The sequence below is a fragment of the Oryctolagus cuniculus genome, chromosome 15, assembly GCF_051225735.1.
Source record: "Oryctolagus cuniculus isolate XC-2025 breed Fujian yellow rabbit chromosome 15, ASM5122573v1, whole genome shotgun sequence".
NCBI classification, from domain to species: domain Eukaryota; kingdom Metazoa; phylum Chordata; class Mammalia; order Lagomorpha; family Leporidae; genus Oryctolagus; species Oryctolagus cuniculus.
In genome coordinates this window covers 82,544,348-82,566,100 of record NC_142881.1, presented here as the reverse complement: position 1 = coordinate 82,566,100, position 21,753 = coordinate 82,544,348, and the positions used below count along the sequence as shown (strand labels likewise).

General features: G+C 45.2%; 1 long non-coding RNA gene across 14 annotated transcripts in view; it reads right to left on the bottom strand.

Moving 5' to 3' along the window:
- LOC149122120 (uncharacterized) overlaps positions 1-21,280 on the bottom strand; it is a 140,345-nt gene extending 119,065 nt beyond the window's left edge. Inside the window, exons 1-4 of one of the 14 annotated variants that reach the window (XR_016221785.1) lie at positions 20,801-21,227; positions 5,002-5,103; positions 4,345-4,472; positions 2,703-3,193 (exon numbers count right to left, since the gene is read on the bottom strand). This is a non-coding gene — a long non-coding RNA (uncharacterized LOC149122120). Of the gene's footprint in view, positions 1-2,702; positions 3,194-4,152; positions 4,172-4,344; positions 4,499-5,001; positions 5,111-20,800 lie in introns of those variants that run through there. The other 13 variants (XR_016221788.1, XR_016221779.1, XR_016221789.1 and 10 more) reach the window with 13 other exon arrangements.
- Between the last annotated feature and the right edge of the window lie 473 nt (positions 21,281-21,753).

Here is a 21,753-nt window from a genome sequence, read left to right as displayed (position 1 = left end):
AATAAATAAATCTTTTTAAAAAAAGAAAATGAAGAATAATGTTAAAAGACATTTCCTGGGCCGGCGCCGCGGCTCACTAGGCTAATCCTCCGCCTAGCGGCGCCGGCACGCAGGGTTCTAGTCCTGGTTGGGGCGCCGGATTCTGTCCTGGTTGCCCCTCTTCCAGGCCAGCCCTCTGCTGTGGCCAGGGAGTGCAGTGGAGGATGGCCCAGGTGCTTGGGCCCTGCACCCCATGGGAGACCAGGAAAAGCACCTGGCTCCTGGCTCCTGCCATCGGATCAGCGCGGTGCGCCGGCCGCAGCGCGCCGGCCGCCATCGGATCAGCGCGGTGCACCGGCCGCAGCGCGCCGGCCGCGGTGGCCATTGGAGGGTGAACCAACGGCAAAGGAAGACCTTTCTCTCTGTCTCTCTCTCTCACTGTCCACTCTGCCTGTCAAAAAAAAAAAAAAAAAAAAAAACCTGGGGCCGGTGCCGTGGATTACTTGGTTAATCCTCTGCCTGCAGGGCCTGCATCCCATGTGAGTGCTGGGTTCTAGTTCCGGTTGCTCCTCTTCCAGTCCAGCTCTCTGCTGTGGCCTGGGAGGGCAGTGGAGGATGGCCCAAGTGCTTGGACCCCTGTACCCACATGGGAGACCAGGAAGAAGCTCCTGGCTCCTGTCTTCAGATTGGCACAGCACTGGCCATAGTGGCCATTTGGGGAGTGAACCAATGGAAGGAAGACCTTTCTCTCTGTCTCTCTCTCCCTCACTGTCTATAACTCTACATGTCAAATAAGAAAAATTATTTAAAAAGAATTTTAAAAAGACACATTTCCTAACATCAAAACACTGTGGTACTACCATAAGGACAGATATATATATATATTTTATATTTATTTTTATATATTATATATTATTTTAATTATATATATTTCATATATATATGAAATGGAACTTAGAGTCCACAATAAATGCATACATTTATGGTCAATTGATTGTCATCAACTCGAAATGGGCTCAAGAAACTCAACAACAACAAAATAATCTAGTTGAACAGACTGGATGACTCTACAGACATTTTTCAAAAGAGGAAATTCAAATGGCAAACAGACACATGAAAAAACGCTCAGGATCACTAGCCATCAGGGAAACGCAAATCAAAACCACAATTAGTTTTTACTTCACCCCAGTTAGAATGGCTCTCATACAGAATCAACAAGCAATAAATGCTCGTGTGGATGTGTGGGAAAAGGTACCTTAATCCACTCTTGGCAAGAATATAAACTGGTGCAGCCACTATGGAAGACAGGATGGAGATAGACCTCAAAAATCTGAATATAGGCCTACCATATGACCCAGCCATCTCACTTCTGGGAATTTACCCAAAGGAAATGAAATCAGCATTTGAGTTATCTGTACTCCCATGTTTACTGCAGCTCAGTTCACAATAGCTAAGGTATGGAATCAACCCAGATGTCCGTCAACTGATGGCTGGATAAAGAAATTGTGGTATAGATATAGTCATAGATGTAATATGCAATACTACTCAATTGTAAAAAAAGAATGAGATCCTGTCCTTAACAAAATGAATGCAACTGGAAACAATTATATTTAGTGAAACAAGCCAGTCCCAAATTGACAAACATCAGGTTTTCCATGATCCGTGGTAACACAGTAGCAAAAATGTAATGTCTAGCAGTGAAATTGACATTTTGAGATTCAATGACTATTTATAGCCCTTTTCTCTACCATTGAGGAATAGTGTTTTCTATTTGTGGAACTCTTTACTTAGTGTAGGGTGTAGGGTTAATCTTATGAGTGTAAACTAAACTGAAAGTAGATCATTGTAGAAATCAAGGGAGGGCTGGGGCTGGCACTGTAGCATAGTAGGCTAAGCCTCCACCTGTGGTGCTGGCATCCCATGTGAGCACAAGTGCTAGTCCTAAGGGAAGAGCCTGCTATCCTCTGCAATTCCAGAATCATCCTCACATTCTACTGCCTTCAGGAATCCCCCAAGAGACTTAACCCAGTTCCCATTTATTTTGGGCAGTATTCTGAAATCCTTTCCTCATACAACAGTGATACACACACACACACACACACACAGAGAGAGAGAGAGAGAGAGAGAGAGAAAGAGAATTACAAAGTCAAAGTGATTTAGTACCTCTCAGTAAATTCTATCAGAGTCTAGTAGCAGGTGTCTGAGTAGAACATGTGGCTTTGCATCCAGTTTTAAGTTCCACTGTGCCTCAGCCACATCCCACAAAAAGTATATAAAAGTTCACAAAAATGGCTCATAAAAGTTTGCCTGACTCAGCACTGTGGCATAGAATGTTAGGCCTTTGCATGCTGTGCCAGCACCCCATATGGGTGCTGGTTTGAATCCCAGCTGCTCCTCTTCTTTTCCAGCTCCCTGATAATACACTTGCGAAAGCAGCAGAAGATGGCCCAAGTCCTTGGGCCCCTGCACCCAGGTGGGAGACCTGGAAGAAGCTCCTGGCTCCTGCCTGGTCCAGCCCTGATCATTGCAGCCATTTAGGGAGTGAATCAGTGGATGGAAGGTCTTTCCCTCTCCCCCTCCCTCCCTTTGCCTCCTTCTCTGTTTCTGCCTTTCAAATAAACAAATTTTTTAGAATAAATTTCCTATGCAGATAAATAGCAAGTAAGGCAAACGTCCAACTTAAGAATGTAATTATACAATTAAAATTTTATTTCTGTGGCCTAATTACCCACTGTCCTATATCACATTTTCATATGATATTATTCTCCTTTCTTTTCCATATTGCTGGCAAAGGAAATATCAAGTTAAAATATACCCACTATCACAGGGACACAAAATGCAGCCCTCACTTTCCACTGTTGTCAGCCACAGCCCGTCACTGGACACCCCTCCCCACATGGGGTCTCTCCCTGCTGCATTTATCAGACTTACTTCTTCCAAGGGAAAACAGCCTAAGGGGGCAGGTCCCAACACGTGTCTCTCGACCTTAGTGCAAAGACATTTCTAGAATATGTTCTGCTACGTAGTTCAGTTTCCCCCAGAGTAGTTCCAAAGAGCCACAGTTAGGAGCAACTCCACAAACTTTTCTCCCTTTGGTCAGGTGGCATTGTCACACCACATCTCGTGTGACTTCCTGCGCACCAAAGCTGAAGAATCCACTGCAGGTTGGAAAACGTTCAACCCCATCACAAAATGCAGTGAGGACACAATTTTCCTGAATTTAAGAAAGACGTAAACTAATGTTAATTAACTGTAACTCCTAAAAAATTTCTTTATAATTATTCAAACATGGTTCCAGTCACCTCAATTTAGATTTCTGAACAAGCTTAATTTGGTCATTGTATTTCACATAGTAAAAGGAATTGGACATCATGCCCAGTGAAATAAGCCAAGCACAAAAGGACAGATACTGTATGATCTCACTCATGAGAGGGTGTACTTCAAAGAGCTCACAGAAAAACAAAATTAAAAGGTAAGTCTATTTTTAGACAAAATAATTTTGAAATCCATGTATGTTTTTTCATAACAAGCTTTTCCCATGATCTTTTTATAGTATCCTCATATGTGAAATCTTAAAAAGCTGATTTCATAGAAACAGAGCAGGAAGGTGGTTCTCAGAGGTGGGAGGGGAGGGGTATGAGGCAAAAGGCGATACTGATGGCAGGGTTCAAAGTTTCAGTGAGACTGTGGAATCAGCTTCAGTGAGCATCTGCCCTGCACGATGACCACAGTTCATAATACACTGTGAGATTAAATGTTTCTGAAACAGTGGATTATCATTCTCACCACAGAAAGAGAATACATCAGTGAAATTATGGATATATGCATTAGCTTGATTTTTAAAACATTCTATTGCTCACCATATATATATATATATATATATATATATATGCGACTATTTGTGAATTAAAAAGTCTATTTAAAATGCACTTTAAAAGCACTTCAAAAAAAAAAAAAAAAGAAAAGGGAGGCAGTTGACCAGAGGTTTCATTGCCCTGTTCTCCCAACTGCCACACTACTCACCCATTCCCGGTCCCTCCAGGACAGAGCCACCATCCCAAGCTGTCATGTATGCTCAGGGGCCACCTCCTCTCCAGCTGACAGGACAGCCTGTACCATCACTGGAACTCATACTCAACCGTCAGTAAATTCTCCTAGCGTGTGGTCTTGAGCTGAACTTCCTTTCCCTTTTCTTGAGAGGACACCAGCTTGTCACTGTGCACAGCAAACATCCTGCAGCCCTCCCCGTGATGGCCTTGTCCACCATGCCTGCAGCTGGGCTCAGGAGCCTCATTTTCCCCAGTGAAGCACCCCTATCCCTCTCTCATAAATCCCGGTGCTTCTGAAGTCTAAGTTCAAACTTACCCCTTGTTGCCTTCATTGTTGCGATCACCTGCCAACCACACAGTCACTCTTCCTCACTCACTGAACACAGTAGAGTCCAGATCACTGTATTCCTTTTCAGCAACACTCACAAGGGCACTTCAAAAAGTCTGTGGAAGATGATACCAGAAGATGTCTATTTTGGAGGAAAAAAAATTGCAATCTGCACCTGGTGTTTTTTCACAATACACATTTTCTACAAAGTTTTTGAAGATACCTCATTTTTCCAATTTTAAAAATTTTGGCACCAAGATAAATTTATCTTTCAATTCCATTTTCCACAAACTTTTTGAAGTATCCTCATACATCACCATTCTTGGAAAATACATTGCTGATTCAACTCAACAACGTCTCTTCTTCATTTCATTAATCTTTCCTCCTGTGCCATGCCAATCTCCTGCCTTCCAGACCACCAGTAACTGCTCTACTTCTGAGCAGTCTCTATTACATATACTTCCCTTTATCCATGCCCCACCTTCCAACTTTCAGCAAACTGAGCCTAGCACATCAATCTCTGCAATTCTCTGATCTTACAGAGACCTGGAATTCTTGATTTGGCCTCTTTGCATTTTCCATCATTGCCCCCATATCCTCATTTCTCTCTTAACCCACTCATAGTCCATGGCATAACACATTTACCTAGATCTCTTGGAGACACGCTTGATCTTCTAGCACCTTCTCTTATTCCATCATACTTGCTGGCAGAAGAGACTACTGACACCCCATATCTTCTGCCTGTACCTGCACACTCAAGCAGATAAACCAGAAGAAATTAATCATCTTGCACCAAATGGATTGCCAGTTTTTGAGTAACTTTCATTGTAATACAACTGCATTCATTCCCTTCTACATTATCTATGGCTATTTCTATGCAATAATGGCAGAGTTGAATATTGAGACAGAAGCTGGCCGGCGCCGCAGCTCACTAGGCTAATCCTCCGCCTTGCGGCGCTGGCACACCGGGTTCTAGTCCCAGTTGGGGCGCCGGATTCTGCCCTGGTTGCTCCTCTTCCAGGCCAGCTCTCTGCTGTGGCCAAGGAGTGCAATGGAGGATGGCCCAAGTGCTTGGGCCCTGCACCCCATGGGAGACCAGGCTAAGTACCTGGCTCCTGCCATTGGATCAGTGCCGTGCGCTGGCCGCAGCGCGCCAGTCGCGGCAGCCATTGGAGGGTGAACCAATGGCAAAGGAAGACCTTTCTCTCTGTCTCTCTCTCTCACTGTCCACTCTGCCTGTCAAAAAAAAAAAAAAAAAAAAAGAGAGAGAGAGACAGAAGCTATGGCCCACAAGAGCAAGAATAGCTTATCTGTCACTTTAAAGATACCTTTGCCTAACACTGGGAGCTAAATCATTCCATAAGAAAATCCATAATCATGCTAACTGGTGTTAATTTTGTTTTATGTCCTCAAAACTCACGTCAACATCCAACTTTCACAATCATGACTACTACTGTCCCTAGTGAAATAGATTCCTTCTCACTCTTGACAACCTCACTTCCAAAAAGAGAAAGAATATATATAAATAAAATTAAAATAATTAAAAATAAAATAATTTCATCTTATATCATCTAATACACTGCGTTGGCTATGTGCCTTTGTCATCTTCTTTCTCCCTCCCTCCATCCCTCCCTCTCTCCTTTCTGCCCCCTCCCCTGGAAATCATGTATTAATATTTCCTGTTTAGAAAAAAAGGGGAAACTTCATTTGATCATGCATTCCCCTCCAGCTCTGCTCTATTTCTTTTGTTTACTTTCCTATAAAATTTCCACACCCAATGTTACCTACTTTCTATATCTCATTCTGTCCCCATCACTCCACTGAGAAGGCTTTTATCAAGGTCGCCTAAGCCCGGACAGAGTTTGTGCTCAGTTCTCACTCTGCAAGCCTTACCAGCAGCACTGGAGGGGGCTGATCAGGAAGTCCTTCTTGAAGGACTTGCTTCTCCTCGTTCCCGGAACTCCACATCTGCCTGCATTTCCTCCAATCATCACAACCTTTCTGCAGTTGCTAGATCTCTAAATGTCAGCAAACCACAGAGCTTGTGTTTAGCCTTCCCATTTTTTCATTCCTCTCCCCTCTCCCCCTAGGTGATCCTATCCATTCTCATAATTTAAATGCCATCTCTAGGCTGCTAAGTCCCGAATCTGTAACTCAAGGCTTGATTTCCACCTTGAACTAGACATCCAGCAGTCAAATCAACACTTTCACTTAAGACATCTATTTACCACTCTAAGCTTGGACTAATCAAGCATTAACTTCACCTTCTCCATTTTCAGAAAACGGACTGACAATTCACTCAGCTCCTTGGGTCAAAAAGCTAACAGTTTTCCATGTTTACTTCCAGTTCACACCCAAACCACATGTGAATCTCACTGGTTCAGCTTTCACAACACAGCAGACATCGAATCACTGTTCACCATCTCCACTGCTACATCCTAAACTAAGCCACTGGGTCAGCCTGCTGCCTCCATCTTGTTCTTCTACAGTCCATTCTTCACACTGCTAGAGTGATATTCCTAAACACTAAACCACATTCCACTACCTGCATGTGGAAACCCTCCAGTAACTCCTCATTGCTCCTTAAAGTGAAACCAAACTCCTTACTGTATATAAATATATAGAGAGTGTGTGTGTATGATATATATATATATATATATATATAATATCATAGCCCAGTTGCTATGTCTTTGCACTTTTTTTTTTTTTTGACAGGCAGAGTTAGAGAGAGACAGAGAGAAAGGTCTTCCTTCCATTGGTTCACCCCCCAAATGGCCACCATGGCCGGCACACTGCACCAATCCAAACCCAGGAGCCAGGTGCTTCCTCCTGATCTCCCATGCGGGTGCAGAGCCCAAGCACTTGGGCCATCTTCCACTGCCTTCCTGGGCCACCAGCAGAGAGCTGGACTGGAAGAGGCACAACCAGGACAGAACCGGCACCCCAACCGGAACTAGAACCCAGGATGACACGGCCACAGGCGGAGGATTAGCCTAGTGAGCCACAGCGCCGGCATCCTTGCATTCTTGTCTCCCTCTGATGGTCTTCTGATGGCTATTTCCTTTTCAAATGCTACCCTTCAGAAAGACTGTCCCGATGACCACTTAGATCAATTTCTATTATTTTACTGTTTGTTTCCCTCATAGCACTTATCAATTCTCCAAATCATCTGCACATAAATGCTTTCATTTATTTTGATAAATATTTTCTCACCAAAGTAAGCTCATGACTTGCAAGCAAAAACTTGGTCATTCTTCCATCACCAGTACCTGAAACACTTTTAATATAAAACCCTTGTCTGATTGACTGACATTTTAACTAAATAAAACAAGTTCTGTAAATTAGCACCTACTCCTAAGGCAGTTACAATTTAGAACACTATTTTATATTCAAATGATACTTGGATTTTGTAATGTTGGACCATTGACAGAAATATTGCATCCTTGGAGAAGCACAGAACCCTGCTTTCTCAGGTAGTTATGTTCCAGAAAGAAAATCACAACTTAAAAAGTGAGATTTACCCCCCCAAACACACACACGTTCATCCCAACCAGGTGCCAGCCTTCCCAATTCAGATACATTCAGCAGCCATGAAAGCTCACAAAGTGCACTGCACCATGGCATCTGTTGAAAAGGTACTGGTCCCTAAATCAGGCTGGATGACCACTCATCCACTGAATGCTTATCATCCCCATGGCAGTGGGTTCTCTAGAAAGATTCCTTCCTATATCACCTTTATCTCCTACATCTTAAAGGAAAAACAGAAGTGACATTATAGAGATGACAGCTAAAGGGCTGACATATGGCCTAGCAGTTAAGCCACTTAGGACATTCACATCCCATATCTGAGTACCGGGGTTCAAGTCCCAGGTCCACTACTGATTCCAGATTCCTGCTATTGTGGACCTGGTAGGCAGAAGGTGATGGTTTAAGTATTTGGGTCCCTGAACCCACCTGGGAGACCTAGCATGAGTTCCTAGCTCCTGGCTTCAGCCTGGCCCAGCTCTAACTGTTGCTGGCATTTGGGGAGTCATTCGGCATTTGGGAGCTCTTGTGTGTGTGTACACACACATGTGCACGCACACCCATTTCTCAAAGTTAAAAATATTTTTCTAAAAAATCAAATACCAGTTAGCAATTTTAAAAGGTCTTAGCCTCACCCTGTCTCCACTGGAGCCACAGCTCCCCATGACACAGGGGAAGCAATTGTTACCTGATGCCTCTTCTGCCCATCAGGGTCAAAAGCATGGGTGAACCCTTGGACAGCTCTACATAAAACACTCTTCTTGTCTTGTGGGCTCCAGGGCCTGAATCTGTCCTGGAGACTAGAAAATGTCAAAAAGCCTCTCTCTTTGTTGAGTTGGTCTCCAGGGCTTAGTTTACAGTGCCTCAGCCTTTTTGCACTGCAGTTCATTTGTGTAACCACTTACCTTCTGAAAGGTACAGGTACACACACACATACACACACACAATATTCTGAACAAATTCTTCAGGCCTTCCTCTGCTGTCTCTCCAACTAGAAGAGACCTCCACTTCCCTAGTCCACCAGAAGACAAACTGCACCCATTGCACCAAAGCTGTAACTGGGATAAAATAAGCCAATAATGGAGCTACCTCTATCAGAAAAAGTTTCAATATTCTCAGAACAAAACACTCTCTGTGAACTTCCTCAGCACCCATCCATCACTTGTGGATGGAATTAAAAGGCCATTGGGAGAGTGAGACACAAATCCTTAAACGAAAGCCCAGAACACATTTTGCCCCCTTTCTCTTCTTTGCAGCTCCTGTTGGCCTCAGTGACTTTCCCAAAATGACCACAGGAGCCTCTTTCATCTCACCTGCTGCCCTTACCATGTGATTCTGAACCAACGCTCATGTTCCCTCCCCTTGAATGGGGACAGCCCTCTGCACTGACTCCATAAATAGAATGTACAAAGTGATGCTGCCTAAGGGGAGACCATCAAAGGCCTGCAGCTTTGCCGGGTTCTCTGGAATGCTCACCCTGAGAGCCCCACCACCAGGCTGTGAGGAAACCCCACATACCTCTTGCAGGATGGGGTGTGAATGTAGAGAGGCCTATATAGAAGGGAAAACCAAGGCGCCCACCCTCAGCCCAGCTGCACTCCAGCTACTGCAGATTCTCAAGCTAACTGAATCCTTATTGTTTCAAACCACTGAGTTGGGCTGCTCTGATCCACAATGGATGGAAACCAAGGCAGCTGTTGGCCTAGTCTCCTTGTCACTCGGATGAGATGGTCACTCTCTCCCAACCAAGTCAAGGAATGTCTGGGCCTTCTCATCTTACCCCAGATCATTGCTATTTGGACTTCACTGCCTAAACTTAGCTTGGCCACCTGCTCATCTCCACTTCTGCCCTGCACTGCTTCACACCCACCACTAGCTCCCCACCCTTCTCAGAAGCCCACCCTTGCCCCTCCACAAAGATTCAAGGCCCATATCAGGGTTGTATCAGGACTTAAAACTGGTGCCATTGTCAGCCTTCCAGTGGCTGGAAGAGAGAGAGATCTCCAAAATGTAAAGGGCTCTGTCAGTAGCATGAACACAGAAACAAGCTGTGACACAGTCAGACTTCAGGAGTGCACCCAGAGCCAGGAGGTTTACATGGAGTCCCAGTGTGTACATCTAAGCAGGGTCACAGGAGGGAGGAAGAAATGCCTGCAAAGGGAAGGGGTCATAGCTGGCAAGAGTACAAGATAAATGGCCCACTGCCACAACTACTAGTCCAGTCATGTTTTAGGACTTTTTATTTAAAGAGTTACAGAGAGGGAAAGACAGAAAGATTGTCCATCTGCTGGCTCACTCCCTAGATGGCCGCAATGGCCAGCACTGGACCATACTAAAGCCAGGAGCTTCACCCAGGTCTCCCACATGGGTAACAGGGGCCCAAACACTTGGGCCATCTTCCATTGCTTTCCCAGGCCATTAACAGGGAGCTGCGCAAGGAGGGCAGCCAGGACCTGAACCAGTGCCCATATGGGATGTTAGCGTCACAAGTAGGCAGCCTTACCCACTATGCCACAGTGCTGGCCCCTCAAGAAGATCATTATTAAGGTCTTTCCTCACAACTTTTTATATCCAGTAACTATCAACGAAGGGAGTGAGATTGATCAGGAAAGGTTTATTCCCTGTAAACTCAAGGATGTCTTCCTTATAATCACACTTCCTCCATAGATGCTTGTGGGCCATTGATTTCTTTTGCTGTGTGCATGTGCACACGTATGTGAGTGTGTGTGTGTGTGTGTTTATAATGAAGCAGAACCTATATTGAGATTAAGCCATGTATAAAAAACACTGATCTGCCACTTGTAAATCGTGGGCTGTGATATCAGATCTGGGTCCCATCATGACCAAACGTGTGACCTAGTGCTAAGTCTTCTGTGTCTTAATTTATAAAATTGGAGTGATTAAAAAAATAGTTATTTTAGGCCGGCGCCGCGGCTCACTAGGCTAATCCTCCACCTTGCTGCGCCGGCACACCGGGTTCTAGTCCCGGTCGGGGCACCGGATGCTGTCCCGGTTGCCCCTGTTCCAGGCCAGCTCTCTGCTGTGGCCAGGGAGTGCAGTGGAGGATGCCCCAGTGCTTGGGCCCTGCACTCCATGGGAGACCAGTATAAGTACCTGGCTCCTGCCATCAGATCAGCGCGGTGCGCCAGCCACAGCGCGCTGGCCGCAGCGGCCATTAGAGGGTGAACCAATGGCAAAAGGAAGACCTTTCTCTCTGTCTCTCTCTCTCACTGTCCACTCTGCCTGTCAAAAAATTTAAAAAAAAATAGTTATTTTCAAAGGAGTTTTTATAAAGGTAACTAACATAACATAATAACTGATCAAGAGCCTGAATAGGAAACTAATAAATTTTGAATTCCTTCTCCCTATGGGCAAATTGTGGCAAGTCTGCTGTGGGCTGCCAAACTAAGTCATTTCTCCCTACATATTATTTAGAGCTTAACCTAAGTCAGGGCATGTCCTGACTTCTACACTGGAGCCAATTAGTCACTTCTAGGCTATAGCTCTACAGGTCCTAATGCCATGCTAAAAACACACATCAGAGACTCTCTCCTTTCCTATTTTTTCCCCAATAGCTGCAATTGCATTTTATCACCAAACAAAACCACATTCTCCTTCTTGGCCGTGTCTAAAGTGAAGCGTTTGCCACCAACTTGCTCAGAACAAATCCCTGCAAAGCAATCCGACCAGAGTCAGGGCCTGATTCGAGTCGGTGATGGGGACTCTGTTAATGAAAGTCTGGCAGAAAGGCCTACAGGGAGTCTGTCCTAGCAGGAAATCCTCTATGTGGCTCCTGATTTTCCAAGCTTTACAAGCACAGCTGAAAATAGCCTATTTTCTCAATTTTTCACTTCAGCATCCCCCTTTAAACCAGCTCCATTCCATAAATACTGCATCTTTAGGGACACGTGTGGGAGGCAGTGATCCTGGTCCAAGTCCCAAATCCTGATTTCCGAGTCCCAAAGCTGTACCCTGCAGGTGTTCGGGGGAGACCATCTCCAAAGTACAACTGCCTTCAAGCATTGTAGAAAACTGAGAATGAAAATGTGTTTTGTTCCTAGAAGTGAGTAGGACTTCAGCCTGTACCTTACCCAAAGTCTCATTAATGCCTGCCTTAAAAAGAAGGGCTGGTGGCCAGCACTGCAGCTCACTAGGCTAATCCTCAGCCTGTGGAGCCGGCACCCCAGGTTCCAGTCCTGGTTGGGGCGCCGGATCCTGTCCCTGTTGCTCCTCTTCTAGTCCAGCTCTCTGCTGTGGCCCAGGAGGGCAGTGGAGGATGGCCCAAGTGCTTGGGTCCTGCACCCACATGGAAGACCAGGAGGAAGTACCTGGCTCCTGGCTTCGGATCAATGCAGCACACCGGCCATAGCGACCATTTTGGGGGTGAACCAATGGAAAAGGAAGACCTTTCTCCACCCCCCCCTCACTGTCTAACTCTGCCTATCCGGAAAAGAAAGAGAGAGAGAGAGAATATGACCTATTCCAGACAAGAACTGGACGGAAGGATAGCAGACAGTGAAGGAAGTAACCCAAAATGTCACCCTAGACTTTTCTTTTTTAAATAAATCTTTTTTTAAATATTTATTTATTTATTTGAAAGTCAGAGTTACATAGAGAAGGAGGGGCGGGGGGGTGTCTTCCATCCACTGGTTCACTCCGCTGTCATATCATTCCATGGTAGTAAAAGATGAAACAGTTGGGTAAAGCTTAAAATATATATTAGATGTTACAACTTGGATTTCAGAAATTTAAGAGAAAGAGTGGGCTTTGAGAAGGAAGATAATTCTAAAAAATATCTGATCCCATTTTATCTAAGCACTCTGGTGAGAAAGAAGAAGTCAGGTGTTCAATTCAGTTGTGCTTGATGCCCCAAACACAAAATAAAACAGTGCAGCATCTCAGAGCCTGGCCCTGGAGTTTGACCAGTGGCATTTGAACCACAGCCTTACCACTTTACAGTAGGAAATGTGAGCCTATTAACTAACCTCTATACAATGCCATTGTCTGATCCATAAAGAAAGAGATGTAACTGCATGTATCCCAGTGGTTGCTGTGGTGATTAAATAAGATAATGCAGTTGGCTCCTAATAGAAGCTCAACAGATAGTGGCTATTGTTATTTTTTTATGAGGCTGCATTCTAGGCAAAGAAAATTTAAGGATGAAGCTTGATCCCTGCCCTCAAGCAATTGCCCGCTATTGTAAATAACTAAAATACAGTGAGAAGTGATTAGGATATAGCTACAGCTACCTCAAACCTTCTTGCGAATCAGATGTGGAATAAGTTACTCATGTTGTCTCAGCTAATGAAACTGTTATCTACAGAAAACACCAGGATCTGCCTATTGAGAAATAATTCAGATGGTAAAAGAATCACACAGTAATAATTCAAAGTGCGAAAAAATCACTCAAGGGCTGGTGTGGTACAGTGGGTTAAGCCACTGTCTGTGATGTCATCATCCCATATGGGCACCAGTTCAAATCCCAGCTGTTCTACTTCCAATCCAATTCACTGCTAATGCACCTGGGAAATCAGTGGAAGATGGTCCAAGTGCTTGCACCCCTGCCACCTACATGGGAGAACCAGATGAAGCTCCTGCTTTCAGCCCAGTCTGCCCTAGCCCAGCCCCAGCCATTGGGCCATGAACCAACAGAATATTTCTCTGGCTCCCTAACTCTGCCTTTCAAATAAATAAATCTTTAAAAAAAGAAAAAGAATGAAAACAGGGCCCAAACCCAACAGAGAGACCACTGCCTCCCAGGTCTACATCGGCAGGAAACTGGAGCCAGGAGTAAGAGCTGGAGCAAACACAAGTACTGAGATAGGGGCTATGGATGTTTTAACCACTCCTTCAAGAACCTGGTATCCAGACTGAGAATAATTTGACTGGACAACAATGAAGCAATTAGAGCCTTAAACTCGTTCAGAAAACTTAAGAGCACCCACAGTCTCTTAGTGCTTTCAAGTCTGTATAACTTGAGCTCTATTCCTAGATAAAAGAGAATTTTCAAATGGAATTCACAAGCTTCTGTCAGTGCTCTTTGTGAAACTAATGCAAAAATGGAAAGTTTAAGATAGGATGGAAATGAGTAAATGCTATTGTGGTTTCCAAGGAGAATTCTACAAACCACAGCCTGGGGCTTTGCAAAGACAGTGAGCTGTCGTAAAGCAAGAGAGAAGGAAGTCAGAAAGAAAAGGATTCTCGAAGTGAAAGGATAAATCAGTGTCCAGTGCCAGAATGTGACAGACTATGGCTCAAAGTCATTTGTGCACATGCCACATGCCACATACTATCTATCCTGGGTACCGCTCCATACATGATCCTATTGGATTTCCAATAGCGAAAGGCACCATTATGTCCACTTTTACAGATAAGAGAACAGGCATACAAAGAGAAGGATTAAAGTAGGAAGAATCTCTGGCCTGTTTCAGTGTTAAAATTGTATGTTCTCAATTCTGCCTGTGGAGGATGAGCACCAGACATTCTGGATAAATAGAAACATCCAGAATCTACAGAGGAGTCTGAACAAACTGGAGAGAAAACAACACTTGCCATGTCCAAAAGAGCTTGGTAGCCAGCAATGCTCTGCAGAGGAGACACTATGGCAGAACTGTTTTGTGGTTTCTTTCCGGCCAACACACTCCTTTTGCTGAGAGCTTCTGACCTACTCAGAGGTACACATTTTCACTCCATGCAGATACATAGATACATAGTTAGATAGGTAATTACTGGCTCCTGAATATTTGTCATGGGTTGAATAAGACCTGTCTTCCCCAAACTCATACAAGATGGTTAAACTCTACTGTTTTTTTTTTTAATTTATTTGTTTTATTTGAAAAGTAGAATTACAGAGAAGCAGAGGGAAAGAGAGAAACAGAGACAGAGACAGAGACAGAGACAGAGACAGAGACAGAGTGAGTGAGAGTAAGAAAGTGCATGAGAGGTCTTCCATCCACGGGTTCACTCCCCAAATGGCTGCAATAACCAGAGCTGGGCTGATCCAAAGCCAGGAGCTTCCTCTGGGTCCCCCATGTGGGTGCAGGGGCCCAAGGATTTGAGCCATCTTCCACTGCTTTCTCAGGGCATAGCAGAAAGCTGGATCGGAAGAGGAGCAGCAAGTACTTGAACCCACACCCATGTGGGACGCTGGCGCCACAGGTGGCAGCTTTACCCATTATGCCACAGCACTAAACTCTACTACCAGGGCCAGCGCTGTGGTGTAGTGGGTAAAGTTGCCTCCTGCAGGGCCAGCATCCCATATGGGTGCCAGTTCTAGTCTTGGCTACATAGCTTTCTGCTATGGCCTGGGAAAGCAGTAGAAGACGGCCCATGTCCTTGGGCCCCTGTACCCACATGGGAGACCCAGAAGAAGCTCCTGGCTCCTGGCTTCGGATCAGCTCAGCACCAGCTGTTGTGACCAACTGGGGAGTGAACCAGCAGATGGAAGACCTTTCTCTCTCTCTCTCTCTCTCTCTCTCTCTCTCTCTCCTTCTCTCTGTAACTCTGACTTTCAAATAAATAAATAAATCTTAAAAAAATAAAATTAAATTAACTCCACTATCTTAACATTGAAGGTTGATGGATTAAAGACACAGACTTGATCTAATTATGGCACCTGGGAGGTGTGTTGGGTGGGAGGTTTTAGGCCACAGAGGTGTGCCCTTGGAAGTGGTTCTCAAAGAAATAATTATTAAAGTTCTAGCCAGCTGTTCTCTTACCTGCCTGGCTCACCACATAATTATTCCTCCATACTCACCATGACCAGTCTCCATCAGATGCTAGATTATGGGGCCACCTAATCATGAACTGTGACCTCCAAATTATACACTGAAATCAAGCCTTTCCAAGAAAAAGATTTTAATTGAAGATATTTTAGTTAAAGGAACCAAAAGCAGACTAATACAATGTTCCTGTGATCTTCTCACCAATCCTTATAAAACTTTACCTTTGGTGCTTTAACGTGATGGACTCTGTTTGAGGAAATAGTAACCAACATGACAGGCTTAGGTGACCAAGCATTGCTGTGACAGACATGTGCTCCCCTGAAACATGAACCTGATGCATGATGGGAGTCTTATAATATGTATGCAGCTCACAGACCATGAACCTCTCCCCTATTACTCAAAGTAAGTAAAATCAAAAGCAAATGATTTGCACATAGAAAGATTTCAGAGACCCAGAGGAAAAGTGAAGAACATAGATAGAGATTGTGATTATATTTTAATTTTTATTCCACCCAAAAATCACAACTTTGGAAGAGAAATGGGTATGAAGTATCAACATAGCAGAAGCTAATGCAAGACTCAGCTTCCCGACTCATGACTTTAAGAGATGGCTGAGCCATGGCAAAAGACAGAGGAGATTTTATTAGGACAAGCAAGAATGCAAGACAGTAGACTCAAAGTCAAGATCGAATATATGACAGTGTCATCAAAAAGATGAAAACTTCATCTAAAATATATGCTACTGGAAACTAACAAGCTACCAGACATGACACAGGAAAGGTTCTCAGATAAAAGTTACAGGTAAGGAAGTTAAGATGAGAATATATTGTCATTCCAGAAGGATGGCACCACGAGGGAATTCATACCCCTTCTCCCTTTTTCCTCTTAAAATATCCATGACATTTTCTGTCAAAGGGTAAAAAAAATTCACATTAACACCCAAAGTGTTCGACAAGAATGTTAGCATATTTCATATTCTGTAGCAAATGTATACTCTGTCTTAAAAAGTTGGAGAAAATTACAAGTTGGTACCAGCTGCCAACCCAGTCCCAGAACTCTGCCTCCCAGGGGACATCGAGTCAAGAGAAGAGAGCAGCATGGCCCGAACACTGGCGGTGAGCTAAGTGCTGACACTGTACCCGTAGATGCACAACCAGGCCAGGCACGAGGGACCTCACAGTGCTAAGTTCAGACTTGAGCCCCAGATCCAACGAGTGCCATTCCTCTCATCTAAGAGGCGTATGCAGCAATCGCCCAAGCCCCAGCCACACCCTGATGCTGCAGTAGTACTGACAATATGACTACAAGAAGACAGATGCTGGCTTGACCCTTGCTGCAAATGGAGATTTATCAGGCCTCAGTCTCGCTCCCTTAGCTTGTAGTCCCTCTGTATTCATTATAATGATTATGAGTCAATTCTTTATTAAAAATCAACTCCTTAAATTAAGGAAGACACGCATAGGTCAGACTGGCCCTAAAGATCAAATCGCAACATGCAGAATTCAATTATCACCTCCACAGTTAATGTCTTAATGCTAGACTCCATTTTGAGATGCTTCTCAGCAACACTAGACCTTGATCAAACTAAGCAATAACAACTAACCGTTATAGTAAACATTTACCAGGAAAAAAAGAAAATTCTTGGGGAGAATATAAAGCAACTAAAACACCCACAAACCCAAAATGCAACAGTGATTTTATGTTTATTATTTATTTATTTATTTGAAAGACAAAGAAACAGACCTCCTATTTGCTGGTTCATTACCCAACAGCAGATGCAGGACCAGGTTGAAGCCTAAAACTGGGAACTAAAGCTGAATCTCCCACCCCGGTGACAGAAATTCAACTACTTGAGCCATTAGCTTGCTGCCTCTAAAGCTGTGCATTAGCAGCAAGTTGGAATTAGAAGTGGAGCTGGGACTCAATCCCAGGTACTCCGATTAGGGACATGGGTGTCCCATGTAGTATTTTACCTACTAAGCCAAATTCCCACTCCAAGCAGCCATTCTAGGAAAGTGGTTTAACCATTTCTTTTCAAGTGAAACATACATTTAGTATACAACCTAGAAATTCATCTCTAGATATTTACTCAAGAGAAATGAAAATATATATTTGCAAAAAAGCTAGTGATAAGTGTTTACAGTGGCTATATTCATATTCATCCAAGCCAGGAAATGCCCAAAGTAGCAGGAAGTATGCATTTCCCCCAGAACAATGAAAATGCACATCCACAGGCAGACTGGGACAAGATCACATACTTCAGTAGGAAAATAGTGAATATTAAAGTAGGAAGGGTAGAGAGGAGGAGGGCAGGGACAGGTTGAGTAACAGGTATCAGAATACAGTTAGAATAAGTTCCAGTGTTCAACACCACAAGAGAGCAGGTGCAGTTCAGAGTAACCCACTGTTCTGAAAAGAACCAGAAGACAGGAACTCTAAGGCTCTAAACAAAATACATAAGGATGTAGAAATGCTCATTACCCTGATTTGGTCATTACATACTGTATACAAGTACTGAATTAGAATACTGTATCCCACAAATAAAGATAAATATTGTATGTCCATTAAAATCAACATTTTAAAAATAAAATATGAGCAGAAGTCTTGGACACTTCATGATGGAATGCTGTGAATGGACAAGAAGCCCCTCCTTGCAGGCCACAATAAAAGTGCTGGGCATCATTAGTCATTAGAGAAATGCAGATTAAGACCCCATGGAGGGGCCTGAAAGTGTGACACAGTGGGTTAATGCCCTGGCCTGAAACACCAGCATCCAATATGGGAGCCGGTTTGAGACCCGGCTGCTCCACTTCCAATCCAGCTCTCTGCTATAGCCTGGGAAAGCAGTGGAGGATGGCCCAAGTCCTTGGGCCCCTGCACCCGCATGGGAGACCTGGAAGAAGCTCCTGGCTTCTGGCTTTGGATCTGTGCAGCTCCAGCCATTGTGGTCAATTGGGGAGTGAACCATCAGATGGAAGACATTTCTTTCTTTCTCTCTCTCTCTCTCTCTCTCTCTCTCTCTCTCTCTCTCTTTCTCCCCTCTCTGTATAACTCTGACTTTCAAATAAATAAAAAAAATCTTTAAAAAAAAAAAAGACCACATGGGGTGCTCTTACACAATACAATGGCTAGTGTAAAACAACTGATGGCCCTGAATGTGGGCAAGGATGGGGAGAAAACAGAATTCCCAAACATCACCTTAGAGAGTATAAAATGGTACAACCACATTGTAAACCAGTTTAGCAAGTTCTTCAAAAACCTTACACTACTCTAGAAGCCAGCTAGCTTATTGGTAGGTGCATTTCCCCCAGAACAATGAAAATGTGCATTCACAGGCAGACTGGGACAAGATCACATATAACAGCACCTTTGCTCATCACAGCCAAACACGGGAAACCATGCAAATGGCCATCAGAGTAAGAAGGGGTTGCCAGCTGCCAACACGGGTCTGCTCACATCCTGCAGGGTGCTCAGCCATCACAGGGAACACACGAGGGTTCTGTGCAGCAGCAAGCATGGCTGAGCCACAGGCTCTGGAAGCAACATGACGTCTCATTCCACTAACAGGACACTCCAGAACAGACAAAACCCACGGCTGGTGAAAGACATCAGGAGTGGAGAGCAAGTCTGAGGGGGCTGCAAAAATTGGCGGGAAACTGGGATAAGAGCTCAGTTTATGTTGGTGCAAAACTTTTTGAAAGCCATGTGTACAAAGACGCTTCTAAAAGATCAGGTAAAGCGTGTATAAGAAATGACGCATGGATTTCAAAACTGTTTTGCATCAAAGTAAGCTTACATTTTAATTCCAGTTTTTCTAGAAACTTTTTTTTTTTGACAGATAGAGTTAGTGAAAGAGAGACAGAAAGGTCTTCCTTCCGTTGGTTCAGCCCCCAAATGGCCACTATGGCCGGCGCACTGCACTGATCCGAAGCCAGGAGCCAGGTGCTTCCTCCTGGTCTCCCAAGTGGGTGCAGGGCCCAAGTACTTGGGCCATCCTCCACTGCCCGCCCAGGCCACAGCAGAGAGCTGGACTGGAAGAGGAGCAACCGGGACAAAATCCGGCGCAACTGGGGCTAGAACCCAGGGTGCTGGCGCCGCAGTCAGAGGATTACCCTAGTGAGCCGCGGTTCCAGCCGACACTACAAGATTTGAAAAAGAAACACACACACACACACACACACACACACACACACCATAACTACAGGGCCCTATCATGGTAGCTCTCTGCTGCAGACATTCACAGAGGAGCTGCACTAGAACGCGGACAGAACTACTCCAATGGCCATGGAGGCAGGAACGCTAGAGCCGCGGGAACGAGCCTTCCATGACCCACTGGAAGAATGCAGACGACCCTCACAAAGATAACGCTGCCCCACAAAAGCAAGACACACATATCCGGGAAAAATAAAACTGGGCATCAGAAGACCAGAGCAGTGGTGGAACACAGCCCAAGAGGGAGTCCTGGGTTTCAGTACGGTTCTGTTTTTACTTTCTTTTTTATTATTATTTTTATTTTTTTTTTTGACAGAGTGAACAGAGAGAGAGACAGAGAGAAAGGTCTTCCTTTTGCCGTTGGTTCGCCCTCCAATGGCCGCCGCGCTGATCTGATGGCAGGAGCCAGGTGCTTATTCTGGTCTCCCATGGGGTGCAGGGCCCAAGCACTTGGGCCATCCTCCACTGCACTCCCTGGCCACAGCAGAGAGCTGCCTGGAAGAGGGGCAACCGGGACAGAATCCGGCGCCCCGACCGGGACTAGAACCCGGTGTGCCGGTGCCGCAAGGCGGAGGATTAGCCTAGTGAGCCGCGGCGCCGGCTCTGTTTTTACTTTCATCGTAACACTAGTGCCACGCGTGCTGGGTCTGTGACAGTCCCTCAGCTGTACACCTGTGAATTCCGCAAGCTCACTGCAGCACAGGTCACACTTCAGTACGATTCAGAAAAGAGAGGCGGCGATGGCCTCTTCTCACTGAGGCGCCACGGGTACTTCTGGCCACAAGATGTTCACAGGGCCGGCGGGAAAAGTTCTTGCTCACTCTCCCTCCCTCCCTCCTTCCTCTCTCTTCTCCCGTCTCCTACTCTCTCTCCCCCTCTCTCCCTCTTTTCCACACCTTCCTTCCTCCATCAACCTTCCCTGTAGGAGGGGAAAATACCCGTTTCTCAGGAACAAAACTGAAAGTCCTGCGGTGAAAACTTACGGAAGCCGCCGTGGAGAACCGCTAGGGCCCCCGCAGAAAATCACGAAGAGAGTTCCAGCACGTCCCCGAAAACGGCGTGGCCGCCACGGGCCTGACCCTTGGCTGGGCTGGGTCTTTCCCAGCCTCAGACACCAGCTCCTGGCGGCTCCTGGCCGTTTCTTCAACGCTCAGGCTGGAACCCAGGCGCGCGGGAGCAGCAGGTCACGCGCCAGCAGCACTTCCGGTCACAGCGTCCCGCCGGGGAGCGCTGCCCACGGGGTGGGCGTCCAGGCGCAGCCGTTGTCCCGCGGGACGCTGCCCGCCTCCCACAACTGTGTGCAGGTGCGCTTCCGGCTGCTCGGCCCTTGGGATCCAGGGAGGCTGCAGGTGCCGGATCAAGTACTTGCGACTTGAATGCTGCAACCGACACAGCTGCCCCAGAGTTCTCGTGTGGTTGTCGTCCCTGGACCCAGAGGCCCTGTCCATGGCTGGGGGAAGAAATGATGAAGAAAAAAAGTCTTCAGCCCAAAGGAGAAGCAAAATGGAGCCCCACAGACTGCCGGCCTCGGCAGCTGCCCGGGCCTTGGCCAAGGTGGGCAAATGGTGGGTTGCAGAATTTTTTGAGGAACAACCATACTATTTTCCATAGCGGTTGTACTAATTTACATTCCCACCAACAGAGTATGAGTGTTTCCCTTTCTCCACATCTCCTCCGATATATTATCTTTCTTTCTCCATATCTCCTCCGATATATTATCTTTCTCATTTTTATGGCAGCCACTCTAACAGGTGTGACATGACATCTCATGGTGGTTTTAATCTGCATTTCTCTGATGAATAGAGATGCTGAATTTGTTTTCATACACATGTTAGCTATTTGTACATCTTATTTTGACAAATTTCTAGTCAGATCTTTTGCCCATTTTTCAGCTGAGTTATTGATTTGGTTACTATTTAATATGAGCACCTTATCT